General features: G+C 47.0%; 1 pseudogene; it reads left to right on the top strand.

The window, feature by feature from the left end:
• Window positions 1-20281, top strand: part of LOC139704789 (transmembrane protein 132B-like) — a 39389-nt pseudogene that overhangs the window by 270 nt on the left and 18838 nt on the right.

Here is a 20281-nt window from a genome sequence, read left to right as displayed (position 1 = left end):
AGAGACACCTGGGTCAGACAACAGCTGCGTGTGGCCGAGCTGCTCCCCTCTTCCAAGCCTGAATCTCAAGGGCAAATCTGTGCCCATGCTCAGTTCTATCTCCCTCCCCCTCCTCCCTCTCTTTCCTCACAGGGTGCTGTTCTCTTAGCATCAACAGTCCCCATACATCTCAATTGATACCAACTCTCTGTGCCCAATCATTTTATTTACTTAATATATTTTCTTTAACTGCCTAGCTGTTTTGGAGTGGCTGGTTGGCCCCGCTGGTTGGCATGTGGTGTTAATAAATGCCTCCCTGTTTCAAACTTAAAAACAGATTTGGTCTCATTACAGGGTAATAAAACTCATGAGTCTGATGTACTAAATTTTTGTTAGCAACATTAAAATAAGTGACTATTAAATTTTTTAATAGCTCATCCTGTGCTACCTGGCTTAATTTGAATATAACCTGAGGCATATAGGTCAGTTGGGGAGTCTGTCCAAGGGACATTTTTACTGTGTGCTTCATTCTAATTAGCTACACTTCTGACTCCGAATTCTGCCGGGAAGCAGCCCATGTTTTCAGTTTTCCACGGTCTTCACAGGGTTCTCCTTGAACTGCTAAATTGGGTGTTTCTGCCCATTTTTTCTAAGTATATTGGTTGCTGCTTCTTTTTGCAGCAAAGACCTGGGGAGAAGGGACTTCAGTCTTGAGGACGATCCTTCCTCCTCCGAGTGCCGAAAGAGGCCTCGGGTCCACTCTGTCCCCATGTTTTAGGAGAAGACGTCAATGCCCAGCCCTGCCCTTCCTCACCTTCTCCCAGCTCTGGTTCAGGTGTTCAGCAAAACTGTTCATGGCCAACAGGAAGGCCTTCCAGGGTTCCCCAGGGAGAAAGGGTCACGGAGGGGTTTATTTCTTCTCAATGCGACCTGCGGGAGGCTGTGTCTTGGTCTAGAGACAGTTTAGTAAAGAAGAAATGGTGTATTTGTGAGATCTAGTGAAAAACAAGGAGTCTGTAGGAAACTCAAGCTTGGTGTCAGTGGTTTCCTGGGCTTGGAACGTTAATTCTCCATAAGAAGAAGGCTGGACCAGCTTAAGACATGGACACACGGCCCTGCCTGGTGCCTGGAGATGGAACAAGCCCAGGCCTTACCTTCTCAGCTCAGGGGACCAAGTGCTTGCAGGAGATCATGTGCATGGATGAAAACATGGACAATGTGCCTTTGGCCACACACAATCCTCACCCTCCCCCGCCTTCCAGAAAGCAGGAGCAGACACTGGCAAATGGAGATGGCTCTGTGTGCTTATGCCATCATGGACCCAGACAAGTGACTCCCCTCAGTGGGTTCCTTAAGCCCTCAGTCCCCTCCTGAGAGCCTCCTGTGGAGCCCCACACAGGATCCTTGTTCTCCTGCCTGGAGAGCTCCCACTGGAGGGAGGCCAGTTCAAGTTCAAGTTCATGGATCCCACCAAAAATATCCTCTGTCCCTCCTGATAGATACAGTTTTGGAAGAGGACAGATTTTGCCTATTGCAGCCTCATGAAAAAGCAAGTTCTTTAGCAAATGATTGTTTACTCTTCTAGGTGTGAAATGGAGCCCACAGATCACGAAGCTCAGCCCTGCAGTAGGACAGGTCCTCTGGCGGTCCCTGCTGCTCGTGTCAGTGGGCCAGACTTAATTAGACAGCTGTGATGCATAGGCTGTGGCTTCACTCTTAATGTTCATAGTCAATTTTGCCATGACTCTAAGATGGATGGAGGTGTTCACAGAGCCCTGTGCTGGCCTCAGCCTCAAACTAGGGACAGCCCTGGACGTTGGTACAGTTGTTAGTACCCTCAGGAGAGCCCCTCCATCTGTGGGGCTGCTGCTCAGCTACTCCTTCACAGCACAGAGAACACCATGGGGCCCTAAGGATGAGTTTACTGGGTCCCTAAAGATCTGCATGCACTGAGGGTTCAGTGGCCTGAGTCTGGGATTGAGATGGCAAGGAAGTGGGAATCCAGGAAGATGCAAATTATGGCAATGCACAAATTAGCTTCTTCAACCTGGGATGGAATGACTTTCGAAGGACAGAATCTAAAGGCATAAATATTTTAAAAACCTGGAACCTGACCCTAATTGGGCAAGATTGGAGGGGATAAATGTCAAGTTTTAAGTCAACAATTACTCTGAAGTTAAAAATAATAATAATAAAAAAAAAAAAGGTAGGGGATGCGGCTTGAGAGTGTGTGTGTGCGTGCACACCTGTGTGTACGTGCATTGTATACGTACATGTGGCTGGCTGGCTTTTATTCTTTAATTGTTGTGGTCATGTAAAAGTGGACAAATTGGCACAGAAATTTGGATTTCCAGTTTCTAATGAAAAATCATGAGATCATGTGGTCCTGGGCCTTGGGCCCACGTGGGCTGCACCTGTAGTTGAGTAGAGGAGACCCTTTGTGTAAGGCCTGCACCCCCCAGCTCACCACAGTCCCTACTACTCCCTCTTGTCTCCCCCAAGGAGGTGGAGGGACATTTGCCACCTCAAGTCATACTTAGGAGGCTGGCTTTCCGATCTTAGATTTTAGATGAAAGTGAGTTTTTTCTCATACTGTGGTCTCAAAAAAGAGAAAGGAGCAACAAATGATCTACTTCATTCTGTCATCCTTCAGGCCCTAAGAGGACACTGGAAAATTGGATTGTGTTCTGCCAAAGAATGTCTGGGTGGCCAAGGGTTCTTGAAATCAAATCACAGGAGGAAAGACTACGGCAAGGGCGAGTGTTTAGCCTGGTGATGAGAAGAAGAGGCCCCAGGGTGAGATGGTGACGGCGCTTTTATGTCTTTCAAGGGCCATCATGTGGAAGAGGGAGATTTGTGCTTTTTGTGTTCCTAAAGTGGCAGTTAAAAAGGACCATTTTCAGTTCAAAGTAAAGGAAGGACTGCAGAGGTGGTGAGTTCTTTGGTTAAGCGTTCAGACAGATGATGAGGTTCAGATCTTAACTCCACCTTCCTTACCACAGGACCTTGGGCAAATTGCTTAACTCCTGTGAACTCAGATCCTTATCTACAAATGGGGATGATAACCATATGGTGGAAAGTTACCTTCTATAGAGGTAGAATGGACCACAATCAAAATAGTCCTGGAAAGCCCCTTAGAGGAGACCTGGGGTTTTGGAAGTTCAAAAGACAGTTGATTAAAAAAATGTTTTCCTTGCTTTAAGCCACAGGCAAAGGGCAAGGGTTAGTTTAAAGGAAATGCTGGGGTGGGGGGGGGGTGCCCAGGTAAGCTGGCCTTGGGCAGCGGCCTTTTACTCTCTGTGTCTTCTGGTGGAGGTTTCATCTGGTGGCAGCCCAGCTATTCTGAGCATGTCTAATTGGATTGCTGTTTGTTAGATCTGTGTGATGAAGTCCCAGTGTGAATTTGTGGAATAATTGAATGAGAATGTACATCTAATGGAAGTCACAAAGTGATTGAGCCATCATATGTCAATGTTGCACTGATAGATGTGCAAATTTAGATCCACGAGCATACGCATGTCCATGATCACGTCTACAAATCTTAACCTCTACTTGGTTGTAGGGCCACAGTATCTATGGCTGTGTCTATGCTGTTCCCAGTCCTGAGCACAGTGTCTGGAACAAGTAAATGTTGGTTGAATATTCAAACAAATGAGTGCTAGGGATTCCTGGAGGTGGGAGGAGATACTATGTATGAGTGGCTTTCTTGTCTTTGTGGGACATCTCCACTGAATTTCCTGTTACTGGAAATCTTCAAAGAGAGGTGGAGAGAGCTCTAAAGCCATAGGACTTGGTGATAGTGGACATGTGGGCCTGGCCTGCGGTCCACCTTCTTCTGCCCCCTTGAGGATATTCCATTCTGTAACACGTCTTGATCATCTGCTTGTGGAGGGCAGTGCATATAGAGCCCCAGGAGCTACCAAGGTGGAGTGCATGTAACGTGTTCCCTTAGCAGTTTTCAACAGCACATGAGTATTAAAGGGGCACCACTGGTTGAGCATTTATTAAGTGCCAGGTACTACACAATAAGGACATTTGTACTGTTGACTCACTTCATTGTCACATGGGCCTTTAAGCTAAGAACTATCAGGGCCTGGAGTTTACACACGAGGAAACAGCAAGTAGAAGAGCAATGCCACTCCTTGCGCTCTAGTGGATATGGGGGTTAGATCCCTTCCAGGACCCTCAGACCCACGCATCCTGAGTGTCACTCTAATGTCATGTACCACACTGTGTGGGTGAGGTGGCAGGGACAGTCAGGGAGTCACTTGATGATGGCTTACTCTGGATCTACAAAGGACCTGTTTCTGCCCACAGCACCTGGAAGGTGTGTGTGTTAGTCCCTGTGATTGGAGGGTCCCCATGAACTTGGTGGCTGCCTGGGTTCTGGAGGTGGGAAGCCTGGGAGAGGCTGGTAGAGCCACTTCCTCCTCCAGCTTCAGAGGCAGGCTGCCTTCCCAGCTTGTGTCCTTCTCCATCTCAAAGTCAGCAGTGTGACGCCTTCACCTCTCCCCGTGGCCCCTGATCCCATCACCACATCCTCTTCTCTGACTGCAGCCCTCCTCTGCCCCTCACGTAGACCTGCCCAACAACCTCCCCAGTCTAGGTCCTTAAAGGCATCTGTGACATTCCTTTGCTACACATGTTGCGTTCCTAGGGCTGGTGTCACAGGTTATACAAATGCGGTGACTTAACACATGGAAATTTTTCTCCTGTAGGCTGGGAGCCTGAATGAGGGCATTGGCAGCCCCGCTTCCTCCAGCGACTCTGAAGAGGGTCCGCCCTTGCCTTGCACAGCTTCTGGGGGCTCCAGGCATTCCTGGGATTATGGCCTCCTCACTTTAATCTCTGCTTCCCTTGTCACCTCTTACCTGTGTCTCTGAATGACCTTACTTTCTCATACTGGTGCTTGTCATTGAATTTGGGGTTACCTTAATTCAGGATGATTTCTTCTTGAGATCTTTAAAGTTTACCTCTGCAAACCCCTTGTTCCAAACAAGGTTGTGTTTTTCTGCCCTTGCGATTGTCTTGTGTCAGTAGATTGTGGCTTCCAGAGCCACCGAGGCCAGTCGAGTTTCTCAGCAGGAGATGAACTTGTACATGCTCCCAGAGAAATAAATATAAGTTCATGCGGATCTCGAAATTATGCCTCCAGCCTGTGGCTGCTATGAGTAAGTGTCTGGTCTTCAGGTATCAGCTGGACTCATAATAAGGAGATATTAAAGGGCCAATAACAGAGCACTAACACGTGAGAGCCTTACCTGCCCAGGAAGGGTCTCATTCCACAGGTGACCTGGGAGGGGTCAGGTCAGGCAGCGGGTGTCAGAAGACACAAAGTCTGCTGCTGAGCAGCCTGTGGGCTGCTGGTCACCAGACAGCCTGAAGGGCCCTGTCAGCACCTTGGAGAGCAGCCTCACTCTTGGGATCACTGTATCCCTATGAGGGCTGCGAGGAGTTTCTCCAAGAGGCTGGACTTTCAGACAGGACAGGCTGGACGATGGTGTGTTCTCATGGGGGCCCTTACAGAGATGACATCACTGACAGGCCCCTCACCCTTCTGGTTCAGGTGTGAGGAGTGCTGGTCAAGAGGCAGGTCTTGGGCTTAGGCAGAGCTAAGCTGTACACCTGGGTTGGTGTGGATTGTTTCTGTTGTTGTTGCAGATAAAAGAAAGCCTGATCCAAAGGCCCCTGGCTAATGCTAATTCTACTTGGAAGAACACAGAGAAAAATTCCAAAAGAGGTTGCAGGCCATCCTTTCTCCTTTAGCAATGCTTCACAAAAATTCCTCCCAGATCCGCGGTTACTCTATTTCTGGCATGAATTTCCCTCCTTCACGCTCTGCCAGGAGCCATGCAGCTCAGAAGAAGTTGTCAGGAGGTTTGGATGTTATTGCCTAATTTTGTCCTTCTTTATGCTGGTAATTTGGACTTTCATTATTCCATTCTAATTGGAGATGTGTCATACATTTCCTGTTGGCCAGGGATGGGCACTGTTGCCTTCTCAACCTTTTGTTCCTATCAGCTTCATTATGATTTCAATATTAATTAGATCATTTGTTCTTCTCTGTCTTTGGCATCTCTAATTAAGAACTAACATCCTGGAATTGTTTCTTCATGATTCAAGGAGATCTTGGACAATCCCACATGAACCTGCACACCTCTGCCTTCACTTGCCAGGATGCATGCCCATGCCCCCTCCCCCTCCTGGGGACCCTCATCTGCTCTTCCCTGGCCAGGCCTGCTTGCTACAGGGTTGGGGTTTGCTGGAGACGTGGGGCTGTGACTGTGCTACAGATTTCAGGCCTGGTCAGGTACAATCCCTAATGTCCGGTGTCTCCTGGGGACATATTTATTCTGTGCTCAGTAGGAGGGAAGGGAGCCCTCCATTGTGCTTTGGTTCTTGATTCACAATTTAAACCCCCATCATGCAGCTTTGGTGGTAGGGAGGGTGTGTCGGCTTCACTGAGCTTCCAGAAGAAACTCAGAGGAGCTAAACAAAGTTCATAAATTAACTGGATCACAGAGCCGTGAGACCCAGACACAGATAGGCATGGGTCCAGGCACAGAGGCCATGTGTTGATGCTGCTGCCTCCCTCTGCCATTTTCCTGTCTAACAGCTTCATGACCACACAGCTGACACTCAGTGAGCTGCCCATGTTTAAATGGAGAGTTTGGTACATTTTGATGGTTTTGTGGGTGCAAAATCACCACCCAAATTGGGGCAGTGATATCTTTAGCCTTTGATCTTTCTTCTTGCTTCTTTATAATCCCCTCTCTCTCGCCCCTCTCCATTTGTCCCGTGCAATCACTCCCTGACAGTTAATTTTTATTTTCTGGAGTTTCATATAAATGAAACAGTAAAGTATGTTTGTTATCTCTGTCTTCATTGCCCCTCTTATCTCTCTCTTCTTTCCCTCAGTGTAATTAACTTGAGATGTATCCTTGCTGGTATGTGTCTCCATAATTCTTCTTTAACTGCTGAGCTGTATTCCACTGTGTGAATATATCACAGTTTGTCCCCATGGATGGATATTTGGGTTGCTCCTGGTTGGGTTTAATGCTGCTGGGAGCATTCATGCAAGCTTTTGTCTGTCATTTCTGTCACTTGAAGCAGTCATTTCTCTAGGAATAGAAGAGTTCCACAATACACAGAAGCACATGTTGAACTCCTTAGGAAGCTGCCAGATTGTTTCCTGAAGTGGGCGTGGCATTTGCTTTCCTGCCATGGGTATCTCAGAGTTCTGTTACGTCCACAGTTGTGCCAGCACTTGGTGTCATCGTCCTGTTAATTTTTGCTATTCTGATGGGTTCAGAGAGGTGGGCCATATTGGTTTTAGGTTGCATTTCCGGAATGATTAGTGCTATGGAATGTCTTCCCACATGCTATTTGACACCTACAGATATTTGGTAGAGTGCTGCTCAAATTTTTTGCCCATTACAAATTTTTAAAAATGCTTGTGATTGACATTATCAGGTATGATTTGAGAGACTTCATCCCAGACTTTGACCTGTCTTTCATGATCTTTCATCTTTTGAAGAACATAAAATTTTCACTTGGTGAGATCCAATGTATAATTTTTTCTTTTATGAATTAAGCTTTTGCTGTAGAACCTAAGAAATAATTGCCTCATCCACATTCACAAGATTTTTATCACATATTTTTCTAAATTTTCTAAATAGTTCAGCTGGTACATTTAGGTGCGTGATCCATTTTTTTGAGTTGATTTTCTTCAATGTGAGGTAAGGGTATAAATTCTTCTGTTTAGCATGGATTTTCCGGTTGTCTCAGCACCATTTGTTCTCTGTCATTGAAGACATTCTTTCCATGTTGAATTATCTTGGAGCCCTTGTTCTCTGTAAAGAGAGCTTTATGTCTGCCTTTCTTGTCTGGTGGCTTTCATTGTCTTGCTTAATCACCCTGCTAGGCTTGCCTGTAAAGAATCCCTCACAAAGCCTTGACCAAGTGGCATGAGTGGGTGTCCTCCCTCAGCCCTGATCCTGGGGAGAGGACACTCTCCTGGCTCCAGTAAGTTTAACTCTAGCAGTTTCTGTTGCTCTGCACACGACTTTCATAGAGTGTGAGGAATTTTCCTTCCAATCCTGTTTGTTTGTTTCTGTGTCTGTTGAGATGACTGCATGGGTTTTTTCCTTTGTTCTATGTGGGGATATAAGGCTCTTTCTTAGAGAAAAAGAGCTTTGAAGTATTTCAAAATTCTTTTTTCTTTATAAACTGGGAGATGACAGCACAGTGGGCCAGCTCTTTTTGGGTTGTGTTTTAATTTTTGTATCTAAGTTAAATTCTTCCTTGTTTGTTCCCTAATTCCATAGGAGGGTGGGGAAGTTGCACCAATACTGTCTTTGGTTATTTAACAACACTGAGAAGGAAATGCTCTGGGAGCCGGTTCTTTGGTGAACTGATGAGCTCCGAGTTCCCAGGGCAGCAGACTTGTCCAGTGGTCTCTCCCAGCTCCAGCTCCTCCCTGTCACCTGGGGAGCAAGCACGGCTGGGGGAGTGTGGGGATGGCACCATGGATGTGCCAGAGGGAAGGTGCAGCAGGAGCTTGGTGTGGCCCTCTCCTGAGATGCAGGGCTCCCTGCTTGGCTCTCTCCCATGGTCGGCGTCCAGTGGCCCTGCTGCTGGTGGACTGGCTGTGCTACTCCTCCCCTCAGCCCTTTAATGGGGCAGGACACTATACATCTGGCTCCTCAGTGCATCCTGGTCACCTGCCACTGAGCCTGGCACCAAGCAGCTGCTCCACCAACAGATGCTGAGTACAGCCTCTGGCCACTCCCTGAGGCCTGAAGAGGACAGCACTGCTGTGGAAGGGGGGGGCTGTGCAGTCAGGGATGCAGGTCTAGACCTACTCAGCCTTCACAGGGGATTGTGGGAAGGCTGCTCTTTTAAAAAAAATTGGTTCTTTTTAGTTAAACACAACAACAGAATCCATTCTGCATAATTATACAAGCACGGAATATATCTTATTCTAGTTAGGACCCCCTTCTTGTGGATGTGTGTGACAGTGGAGTCCACGGTAGTGATTTCATACAAGAACACAGGAGAATCATGTCACACCCATCCCACTGCCTTTCCTTTTCCCATGCCCCTTCCCTTACCTCCACTCCCCTTTGTCTAATCTACAGACTACTATTTTCCCTGCCCTTTATTGTGGTTTACCTTCCACATATCAGAAAAAAACTTTCAACCTGTTTTTTTGGGGGGATTGGCTTATTTCACTTAGCATGATATTCTCCAGCTCCATCTATTTACCGGCAAATGCCATCATTTCATTCTTCTTTATGGCTAAGTAATACTCCATTGTGTATATGTACCACACTTTGTTTATCCATTCATCCATTGATGGACACCTAGGTTGGTTCCATAGCTTAGCTATTGTGAATTGAGCTGCTCTAATCATTGATGTGACTGCATCACTGTAGTATGCTGATTTTAGGTCCTTTGGGTATAGACCAAGGAGTGGGTCAAATGGTGGTTTCTTTCCAAGTTTTCTAAGGAATCTCCATACTGCTTTCCAGAGTGGTTGCACCAGTTTGCAGTCCCACCAGCTGTGTATGAGAGTACTTTTTCCCCCACATCCTTGCCAAAATTTATTGCTTGTGTTCTTGATAATCTCCATTCTGACTGGAGTGAGATGAAATCTCAGTGTGGCTTTAATTTGTGTTTCTCTACTTGCTAGAGATGTTGAACATTTTAAGTGAGCTTCGGAGCCTGACTCTGTAAAGCCTCGTAGGTACTGGGCACCCACACATTTCTTGTGCATGAGTTCATGTGATACTGTGCTCACAGTACCTGAACCCCACAGTCAGTCACCCCACCTGAAGCAAGCACAGGGCGCCATCTTGCCTCTGAGCAGGGCTCTCAGGCTGCTTTCTTTGGTGCTCCTTGACTTCACCCTGAGCACGCCCTGCTGATCTCTGGGGTGGGCTCTTCTCTCCCCACTCTTAGACTGCACATTGGCCATTTTAAAGATACCAATGAGATTGTATGATTATTACCTTCTGCAGATAAAGATGTGTCCTCTTTTTCTCTTAAATATCTCAAAGGTCTACAGAGAAATTCACTCATGTGAGGAACTAACAAACCTAAAAATAATGAAAGACTGGAACTCCTTTTGCAGCCAAGGTCCTGGCACCAAGGAGATGTGAGGAACATAGATGAGAGATTCTGAGACTCTCACATGCTTTCCCCAAATACTCATGAAGTTTAGCTCGAGCAATTTATTAGTACTTTATTGATGTTTATCACTAGACTGTTACAGACTCTTGTAAGTGATTGCTGCCCATTCAGCTGGTGAAATATGACTTTTATCTCAGTGGGAATCAAGGGTATGTGCTTCCTCCAGGAGCAGGTGGAGTGGATTATGTGATCTCCTGTTCACATACCCAGGCTTCTTGCTTACATCCTGTTGTTGAGAGGAATGGGCTGTCAGTAGTAAGAGACCACTTCTCACACACACAATCTTCTCACCCTTCTCTGATTATATTGTCTCTCCCCTGCTCTTGGTTTGTCTTCTAGTTATAATAATGAAAGACCTGAGGCCAGGTAACTTTATAAAGAGAAGAGGTTTAATTTTGCCTCATGGTTCTGGAGGTCCAAGGTCAAGGGGCTGTATCTGGTGATGATCTTCTTTTCAGCAGAGTTCTTAGGTCATGTGGCCAGAGACAAAAAGCACACATAGAAAACTTGCTATTTCAAGTAGAGGTCACAGTAACCCCTTTGGATAACAGGAATTGTGCCTCTATGAGAAACTTGCTCTCCTGTCCAAACCCAAAGAAGGGACCAAGAGACACAAAGTATCACAAACAGTGAGGCTTTACTGACAGTCCTGCCAGCCTGGGTGTCTGGGGGCGCAGACACACCCCCGACTGTTCCAACCAGCATTTTGTCTCCTCGAGGTGCAAGAGCCCTCCTCAGCTCCTCAGTGTCTGAGAACTATGGGGTGCACAGTCTTCCTGAATGTCACCTAGGTTTTACTGTCCCCTATTGGTTATTTTAAGGGATGTACCTGGAGTTTCCATATCTCCCTTTGCTTTCCTGGGTAGGAAGGCCTTTCCTGAATTGATCTGTCCCATGTGGGGTTTATCCCTGTTGGTCAGCCGGGCCTTCCCCCACCTCCTGTGAGTCGATTTGTCTTGTCTCCTCACTCAGGCATCAACCGCCGGTTTAATCATTTGCTCTGTTTCCTCTTTGGCTAGTTTTCTTATATCCTCAGTAATTTTGCGTTGAAGGCTAAATCCTGCGTTCTGATAATGGACTGCGGGACTCTCTGTTTCTACCTTCACTGCAGAGATGAGACCAGTGCTCACAGAGGTCAAGTGTCCAGGCCCTGAAGGTTGAAGGAAGGCACGGGAAGCTGGAGCCCAGGTTCGCATCACTCCAGAATCCCCACTTCACCTGTGTGCTGCCCACACAGACGTGATCTGTAGGATTTAGGGAAGATTTAGTGAATCCGGAGGATGCTGAATTGGAGGGGGGTGTCTGGGGTGCAGGGTGTGGGAGGGCACAGGTGAGGCTGGAGGACGTCGTGGTGAAGGGTGGTGAAGGGTGGTGAAGGGTGGTGAAGGGTGGTGAAGGTGCTGAGTGAGTCAGAGCCCTAGAGAGAGATGTTGGCAGCACCGAGTGAGCAGACTGCAGTCCTGCATGGAGCCCGGGCCACTGGTCTGCTGAAGGTGGAGAGAGCGTGCGGCTGCACAGCTGGGTGGCATCAGGAGGGCCACTGTTATTGAGGTGGAATTCCCTGAGTCTGGACTCGGAGGTGACACCTGGTCACTGAAATCCAGAACATGGATCATTAAAAAATCGATGACCGTCCCCAACCCATGACAGTTCAGGGCCCAGGCCCATCGACAGCAGAGCACGGCTGTGGTGTCCTGGCAGGAGGAGGCCCTTCCGAGGCTGCCAACAGGTGTCACCCACAGCCTGCCTGAGTGGGATTCTGTACGGAATCTTCTCAGTGAGTCAGGGCAGATGGGCGCGGAGCTTGCCAAGAGTCACATCTATAAGAATAGAAACAAAACAGTGCAGGAGAAGCACCCATGAAAAGCTTCCTTTGAGATGCACGCTCTGCCTTGGTAGGCATGCGGTGGGGTGGCCTGGTCCACTGTCCCCTGAGAAGGAGCTGAGCTCTGCATCTCGGGAGGCGGAGGCAAAGGTGTTTTAATCAGGACTGTGGCTCCGAGTGGCTAGGTCCAACTTAGTTCCCCCAGTAGAGGGGTGTGTTGGTGTCCCAGCAGACAGTGGGAGGCCTGGGTCTTGGTGATGGCAGCAGCCAGAGAATGGAGCTGCTCACTACGCTTTCTGTCCCTGTTACCATGCACGGACTTTCTCCTCCCAGAGCAGCTTGTCCACAGCCGTTGTAGCCTCAGGTCACATCTGTATAGCCTTGTAAGGAGGGAGGAGAAGAATCTTTCACCCTCCCTGTTCAAAACTTTTGAGGCAATGTCCTGGCCAGTTGAGAATGATCCAACTCCTCAGCTTTGTGCTGGGGCCAGTGGTGGGAACCGGGCTGGGGTGGGATTGGGGGCCAAGTGGTGCAGGCATCCTCAGGGAGCCGGATGGGCATGCCTGGGTCACCTGCTCATCTTGCAGGCAGGATCTTAGGACAACTGAAGGGGCTAGGGTTGCTGGGTACATCACCAAGACAAGAGCCCCTCTGCAAACATTTTTGTTTTATAAATTAGAAATTCAAATGTGTTTCCAGACCTAACTGATGAGTCTGGGAAATCTGGAAATAGAGGCAATATTCTAAGTTACCAATGGCTGCCCTCAGCACTCACGTGTGGGGGACAAGCAAGCTCAGACAGGGGCTTGAGCCTCCTTGTGAACAGGGGGAAGCTTACCTTTGTTCTCGATGGTGATGGAGGGCTTTACCAGGTAGACTGAGAACATCCAGGTCCTCTTGGCAGGAGAAGGCAGCAAAGGCAGAGATGCAGGGGAGTCGGAGACCACATGGCCGTGAGCCTGCGAGGCAGGTGGGGGCTGGGTCGGGGTGGCCACTCCAGCCACGGCAAGGAGCTGGGGGCTCTCTCCTGTCATTGCTGGAGGACGTTATTTTATTAAGTGAGAATTTTAGAAATTAACTGAAAATGAGGTGATTTTGGCAACAGAGAGAGGGATGAGTGAAAGGGAGGAAGGGTCCTTGAAGAATCCCCTTCATTTCTCCAGTGAGAACCCTGGAATGGTTCAGACCAGTGAGAGACGGGGCAACGAGGCTGAGCAACTTGAGGGTGAAGAGGACCTTGCCATCCTCATGGTCCACACTTTCCTTCACCCCTGCCCAGTCCTGCCCAGTCCCTCTCTGCCATCTCCTTATTGTCACCCATACCTTTAGCTCTGGTTGACATTGTGATGTTTATGTGCTGACTTATTTATTGTTAGTGTTTGGGTATTTGCTGTCCCATGTCCCACATCATTCTGTGAAAGGACAAAGTATCAAACATCTGATCAGGTGCTTATGGGGCAGGGTTTTCATCTTGCCAGGAACCGGTGATGTGAGGGGACATCTCCCAGGAGCACCCTCCCCCAGAGGAGGCAAGGTCCCCTTCCTGAATTGGGTGCCGTGAACAGGGAAGAGCACTGTGGAATGTCATGCCTGGCCCATGGGGGGCAAGCTTTGCTTCCTAATCATGACTGTGGTCTCATGAGCTCATAACCAGGTCACAGGAGAGAGGCTCTGTGACAGATGCTCCTGAGCCTGTCATGCCTTCTGACCCCCTTGGATCAAAAGGACAAAGGCATGTGTGCAGATCTGTTTGAGGGGCGGGGAGAGGTGGTCAGCCACGCGAGGGAGAGCTCAGTTTGGCCTACAGAGGACACAGTGGGAAACGCTGCTTGGGTGGTCCTTGGCTCCCGTGAACATGGTGTCGATCACCCGTGATGAGGAAGTGGCCAGTGTGCCAACCGCGTTCACTTAATTAGACCAACACAGGAGACACCTGTGGGCATCTGCCCAGGGTGATATTATCTTTCCCCCTTTCTTTCTGGTAATTGCTTCCCTCACTTCTCCTTGCACTTGTGGGCTGGCTGCTCGCCATGCCTACCCTGTGTGGCCCGTCCCTGAGGAGCCAGCCTAAGGGCTGCTCGCCCCCTGAGCAGGACCCAGCGCATTCTCCCTCCCAGGGCTTGAAGTAGTCAGCCTGGGCTTCGCTCTAACAGGTGAGGTCCCCATAAAGTGTCTGCCAGTGCCTGGAAGGACAGGGCCAGTCATGCCACAGAGTGAGAAGGGGCAGCTAAGAAGCTGAGAGGCAGAGAGATGGGGCTGGGGACATTTCCTGGTTGCAGCTGAGGCTCTGCCACTTTCCCACCTTAGTAAGACCCACCCCCACCCTTTTCTTCTCAGTGGAGTCTGTGCCTTGTAACATGTGCATCCTCGCTCACGTGGTCAGAAATGCCTAGTTGTCACTGAGCCCTCCACTGCCCAAGCACTTTCCAGGCAAGACAAGCTTCGAGGTCAGTGCTGATTCCCTTCAAGGTGTGCAAACTGGGGACAAAGGCAGAGGACTTGCTGGCCTCACACCCCTCCACCTCCGCCCTCAGGAAGAGGCTTCTCTATGGCTCTCTCCCCTGCCCAGGCAGCTTCTCACCACTTGGTCAAAAGCCCGCTGCAGCTGGTCCTGCCCCAGGTCCCAGGACCACAGACACAGCAGCAGGAGCTCTTGGAGGTCACAGGAGGGCAGGGGGAGCTCATTTCCCAGAAGCCCTCAGCAAACGCCTTCGCATGCCATTGGCTAGCACTGACCCAATCACGAGGCAGGAGGGTGCCCCCAGGAAACCAGCATCCTGTGTTGTGTGTTACTGTGGCTAAGGTCACCACAAAGTTTAATGTTAGCTGTGGGTTTTGGCAGGTGCTCCTCATCTGGGCCAGGAAGCCCCTTCTGTCCCTAGCTTGCCATCCCTGACACAGCTGCCTTTAGGTGTTGTCAAGTGCCTTGTTTTTTTTTTGGACTGAGATGCTGGTGCGCTTCTGTTCCTTATTGGTATGGGGCGCTCCCTCAGTCAGTTTTCTGATGTCACTCCAGTCCTGCGTTTCTGACAAATCTGACCTGGCCATGGTGCACAGTCTTCATATAGGTTGCTATATATTCCTGGATCCAGTTGACTATTTTCTTGAATACTTTTACTTTTCTTTGGTTTTGGTATCCGGCTAAAAGTGGCCCCATGAAATGAATCGGGAAAGATTTTCTCTTGTATTATTTGAAAGAGTTTGTCAAAGGTTGGTGTCAGTTCTTTAAACATTTGGTGAATTCTCTGTGATGCTACCTGGGCATGAGCTTTTCTTCCTGTGATCACCAGTACCACCTGTGGTTGTTGCAGGACTGTTCAGGTTTTAGATTCCTCCCCGAGTCAGCTGGAGGAACTTTTCCATTTTCTCTAGGTTTTCTGATTTGTTAACACACAACCATTCATAGTGTCCATCTGTAGCCCTTTATCTTTCTTTAAATGTCGTAATAATGTTCTCTCTTTCACTCCTGGTTTTAGTTATTTAGGTCTTCTTTTCCTTTTCCATTGTCAGTCTAACTAAATGTCTATTTTTTTTTATTTTTAGTTGTCAATGGACCTTTATTTTTATTTATTTATATGTGGTGCTGAGAATTGAACCCAGGGCCTCACACATGCTAGGCAAGCATTCTACCACTGAGCCACTACCCCAGCCCACCTAATGTCTATTTTGTTATTTTTAATGTACAAATTCTTTTCTGTGTGTATTTTCTTTATGCTTTTCTATGATCAGTTTCACTAATTCAGATCTAATGTTTATAATTGCTATTTCTTCCTAATATCTTGACAGTTTTACTAATAACAATGTCCTTTCTTGTCAGAATCGACTTGTCTCCCGTTGATAGCTGCTGTAGGCTTCATAGAGGGGTGTGTACAGAGTTCCTTCCTTTGCCCTTTTCTCCTCCACCTGGTTCATCTCTGGACATAGGTGCCTCTGCTGCAGGCATCACATAGTGGGACCTCCTGTTTCCATCATGTCTGATGATCTCTCTCTGTTGGGCTTTCAAACCAACTCACAGGAACATTCTATTGATATATTTGATCACCTCTTCTGTACACTTTTTGCGTATTATTTTCCTATTGTTTTTCTCTCTTCCACTTTTACCAATTTCTTTTGCACTAGCTGAACACTTTCTAGTGTGATATTTTAATTCTTTTAATGATTTTTTAAACTACTTTAGGGTTAATTTCTTAGTAGTTGCTACAGGATTTCCGTACACATCTTACCAGATCAACTTGAGAATTTTGTAGTAATAATTCCTTTGAGATACAGAAGGATTACTTCAATATAACTCTTATCCCTCTTTGTGATATTATTATTGTGCATATTAAATATGTCATAAGCATACCAGTGCATTGTTACTACCATGTAATTTATGACTCATATAGAAGCTTAGAGCAGGAGAGCAGTCCATAATTAGATAATTTTAAAATTAACCTCCTTATTTACCATCTTGGCTTGCTCCTTTGGTTTGTTTCTGTGGCTCCAGCCTTTGGTGTCAGACTCCTACTCTGCGCAGCTTTGCTCCTGCCTACCTCCTTTTTCCTGTTATTGTTCACCCTATTACATTTCTACATGGTTTGTGCCCAACAGTACAATTATATACATACTGCTTGAGATAACTGCTTTTAAAATCAGTTTAAAGTAGGAAAACAAATACGCATTTATACTGTCTTTTATAATTAGGCTATTACTTTCAATAGTATTTTTAATGTGGATTCAAAGTACCATATAGCTAACTTGCTCTCAGCTTGAAGAACTTTCAGAAATGTATTTATTTTGCATTCATTTTGAAATAATCTTGCTGCCTATATGATTCTTGATTGACAGTCCCTTTTGAACCTTTTGGATGGTGTTCCTCAGCCTCCGGTTCCATTATGTCTGATAAGTCAGGTGTTAATTTGAGTTTCCTTTGTGCATAATGAATAACTTTTCTTTTGATGTTTGTATTATTTTCTCTTTGTCTTTCAAAATTTTTACTGAGATGTGTCTGAATGTGACTGTCTCAGTGTTTACCCTGCTTGTTGTTGAGTTCTTGGATGTGTGGTGTTTTCATCAGGTTTGGATGGTTTTAATCATTATTTCCTCAACACTTCCTGCTCCTCCCCTTCCCCTCTTCTAGCATCCGGGTCCACATCTGTGGGTGAGCTCAGTGTTTCTCTTATGCTGTGTTCACTTTCCTCATCGTCTTTTCCTTTGTTCTTTGGGGTATAATCTCTGTCAATCTCTCAACTTGGCCACTTCTTTCTGTCCACCTCATCCTAATTTTGATCTTCTCTTGTAAGGGTCCAGCGAATGTCGGAGGAAGAGACCGACTCGTGCAACAGCAAAAGGGGGTTTATCGAGGATCCAGCGCGCTGGTGCTCCAGGCTCACTCAAGAAGGGAGAGCAGCCAAGAGCCCCCAGCAGGGGTTGAGCAGTGCTTAAGTACACTTTTTTGGGGAGGGCAGGGACTTTACATACATCACAGTCCCCTTTAACAAATCAACATACACCGCAGGAAAATCAAACAACAATTCTCAAACATGATTAGTACATTCATTGGCGGGAACAGGTCGGGCGGGAGTGATAGGGCAGTCCTAAGGAGGGGGATACATTCAAACTGATTGGTTTGGGCCCTGAGATGCCTACATGCAAAGCTGCACAGGGTCTAGGTTATTAAACAACTAAATGGTCAGGGGAAATATCTACTGGGCAGCCCCGGGAATTGTCCTAACAGCTACAGGACTTTCAGGTTTTGAGTGTAGCATAGGAACTTAACAATACCTGGTCCTTTACATTTTAACTCAGGTTTGCAGCTTAGAAACTTTACAATACCAGGTCTTTTACACTTTAACTTCAATTTCTTTTACTCTTTCACTCTAAAAGATTTTTTGTTTCAATTTTTGTGCTTGTTTTAATCTCTGGAATTTTTTTTTTCCAAAAAATAATTTTGCTTTCTGATATTTTCTACTTGTTATGACATTGTCATATTACTATCCTTTTATTATTTAAAAATATATGATATTTTATATGTATTATTTATAATATGCAATATATATGTTTATATATTTTATGATATATATTTTCCATATTTTTAAATCTTAGCTAAGATCGACATGTGAGCTCTCATAGGAAGTTTCTGGCACCTGCCTTTCCCCCTGTGGGTGGGTGACAGTTTTCTGTTTACTATGGACTGTGTGTTTGAGTCCTTCCATCAAATCCACGTGGTGACGCCCTAACCTCCAATGTGATGATATTTGGAGGTGCGCTCTGGGGCATAATTAGGTTTAGATGAAGTCATACAGGTGGGACCTTCATGATGGGGCTCATTCCCTCCAGCAGAGGAAGAGGACAGACCCTCCTCTCCTCTCTGCATGCCCCAAGGCCCAGCCTTGGGAGGAAGGTGTGCGTACATTGGGAGGCAGGGCTGGGCAGGCTGGGAACACTCTTTCCACCCCTGCAGTCCCCATGTGTGCCAGCACTGTGGTCTCAAGCTTCTCACCCTCCAGAATGGTTAGAAAACAATGAGGCTGAAGTTTCCCAGTGGGTCATATTTCCTTGTGGCAGTCTCAGCTAAGACATGCTTCTTTTCATGTCTTGTGGTTTTTCTTGTTGTTACTGAAAACTTGCTGTTTGGGGTGATACACTTGACGGAGCCCTAATTCAGACTTTGTTGTTGTTTGCTTGTTTATTTATTTAGGACCTGTAATTAGAGCCTCTCTTCCCTCCCCTGTGGGGCTCCTGCTGCTCCTCAGAGGGCACAGCCCTGGTCATGCTCAGAGACTTCTGGTAGGACAGTGGGCTCAGTGTGCTCTTCTGCTGTCTAATACTTGAAGTCTCTGCTAAGCTGTCTGAAATTCAAATTGTGGCCTTGCAAATCCATCTATAGATGTTGCTTCAACGTTTCTTCAAGCCTGGCACATGTGCCACTTCTGGTACGGAACATGAGACTTGGTAGGACGTAAAACAAATAGCTATTCAATTGTTTCTAAAGTACCTCAGGAAATGATGCATTTAGTGCAAGGAGCCCACCCCTCACAGACACCTGCCTGATGGGGGCCAAACTGGGTGGGCAGAACTGAACTATTACTGGTCGTTCCCAAACTGAGTGAGCTTGGGAGACAGGAGCAAGCTGTGTCTCTGAAAGTTATGAACCTACAGCAAGTGACTTCCTTCTGGGATCTTTGGAGGGATGGGGAGATTGAGGGTATGTCACCAGCAGACTTCCTCCTGCTCTTACTTCAAAGCCTCGCTGGCTGTCTTTCCCAGTGGGAAACCAAGTTGTTTATGATGTGGAGACATGGCAGAGCAGGTAACCACACCACACAGACAACCGAACTTTGGGAGACTTGGCCTGAGAAGCCATTGGCTCAAACCTCACAGGAACTTAAGTCTCTGTTAATCTTGTTACTTTACAAACACATACTGTGCTGCCTGGTGCTACAGCTGCATAGATAGTTTGAGCCTGACCGTTAGCCTCAATGGTCACGATTTAGAAATGTTCCTTTAAACGTGTGTGCAAAGTGAAATGGGGACAGGAGAGTGAGGGCTGACAGGCCATAGTGACTTCGTGGAGCAGGTGGTGTTGGAGTTGTGTCTTGAGGGATGTGTAGAAGGCATGCAAGTCATTTACGGTAAGAATCCCTGTAGTTTCACCCCAGGGGCTCCTTCTCAGACCAGCCAGAACCAGGATTATAGCCAGGATTCAACCAACACTTCCCATGCCAAAATCACTCAGAGTCAATTAAGGGGTGGATTCTGATGACTGACTGGGCCATCACGGCCTGCCTGAGCACCAGGCTTTCCTCTCTGACCCTGGTTGGGGTCTGTTTTCCTGGACCTCCCTGGAAATCTTCACTGTGAGTGTGAACGTGGGTGTCCAGACTTCTCTTGGCCATTCCAGGTGTCTAGCGTGGGCCTTCCTATGACCTGGAGTAGATGGTATGAGGCTACATTTCCCCTTTTCCTAAAATCTCAGAGATGAAAATTCTTAGCTTCTGATTTTTACAAGTTCACAGTTCACACTATTCTTTTTGCAAAAGTTTCTTTTCTTAAAAAACAAAAAAACAAAAAACAACTTTCAGTTAGTTGTCGTGGCACACACCTGTAATCCCAGTGGCTTGGGTGGCAGAAGCAGGAGGACCACAAGTTCAAGGGTAGCCTTGGCAACTTGGCAAGACCCATCTCAAAAAAAAAAAAAAAAAAAAAAAAAAAATGAGCTGGGGAGGTGGCTCAGTGGTTGAGCACTCCTGGGTTAAATCTTCAATCCCTCCCCCACAAAAGTAGTTTCAAAACAAGTTTGAA

This window comes from Marmota flaviventris, chromosome 1 (genome assembly GCF_047511675.1).
Source record: "Marmota flaviventris isolate mMarFla1 chromosome 1, mMarFla1.hap1, whole genome shotgun sequence".
Classification (NCBI taxonomy): Eukaryota; Metazoa; Chordata; class Mammalia; order Rodentia; family Sciuridae; genus Marmota; species Marmota flaviventris.
Note: the sequence above shows the minus strand (reverse complement) of the source record. Positions and strands in the feature narration are given on the sequence as shown.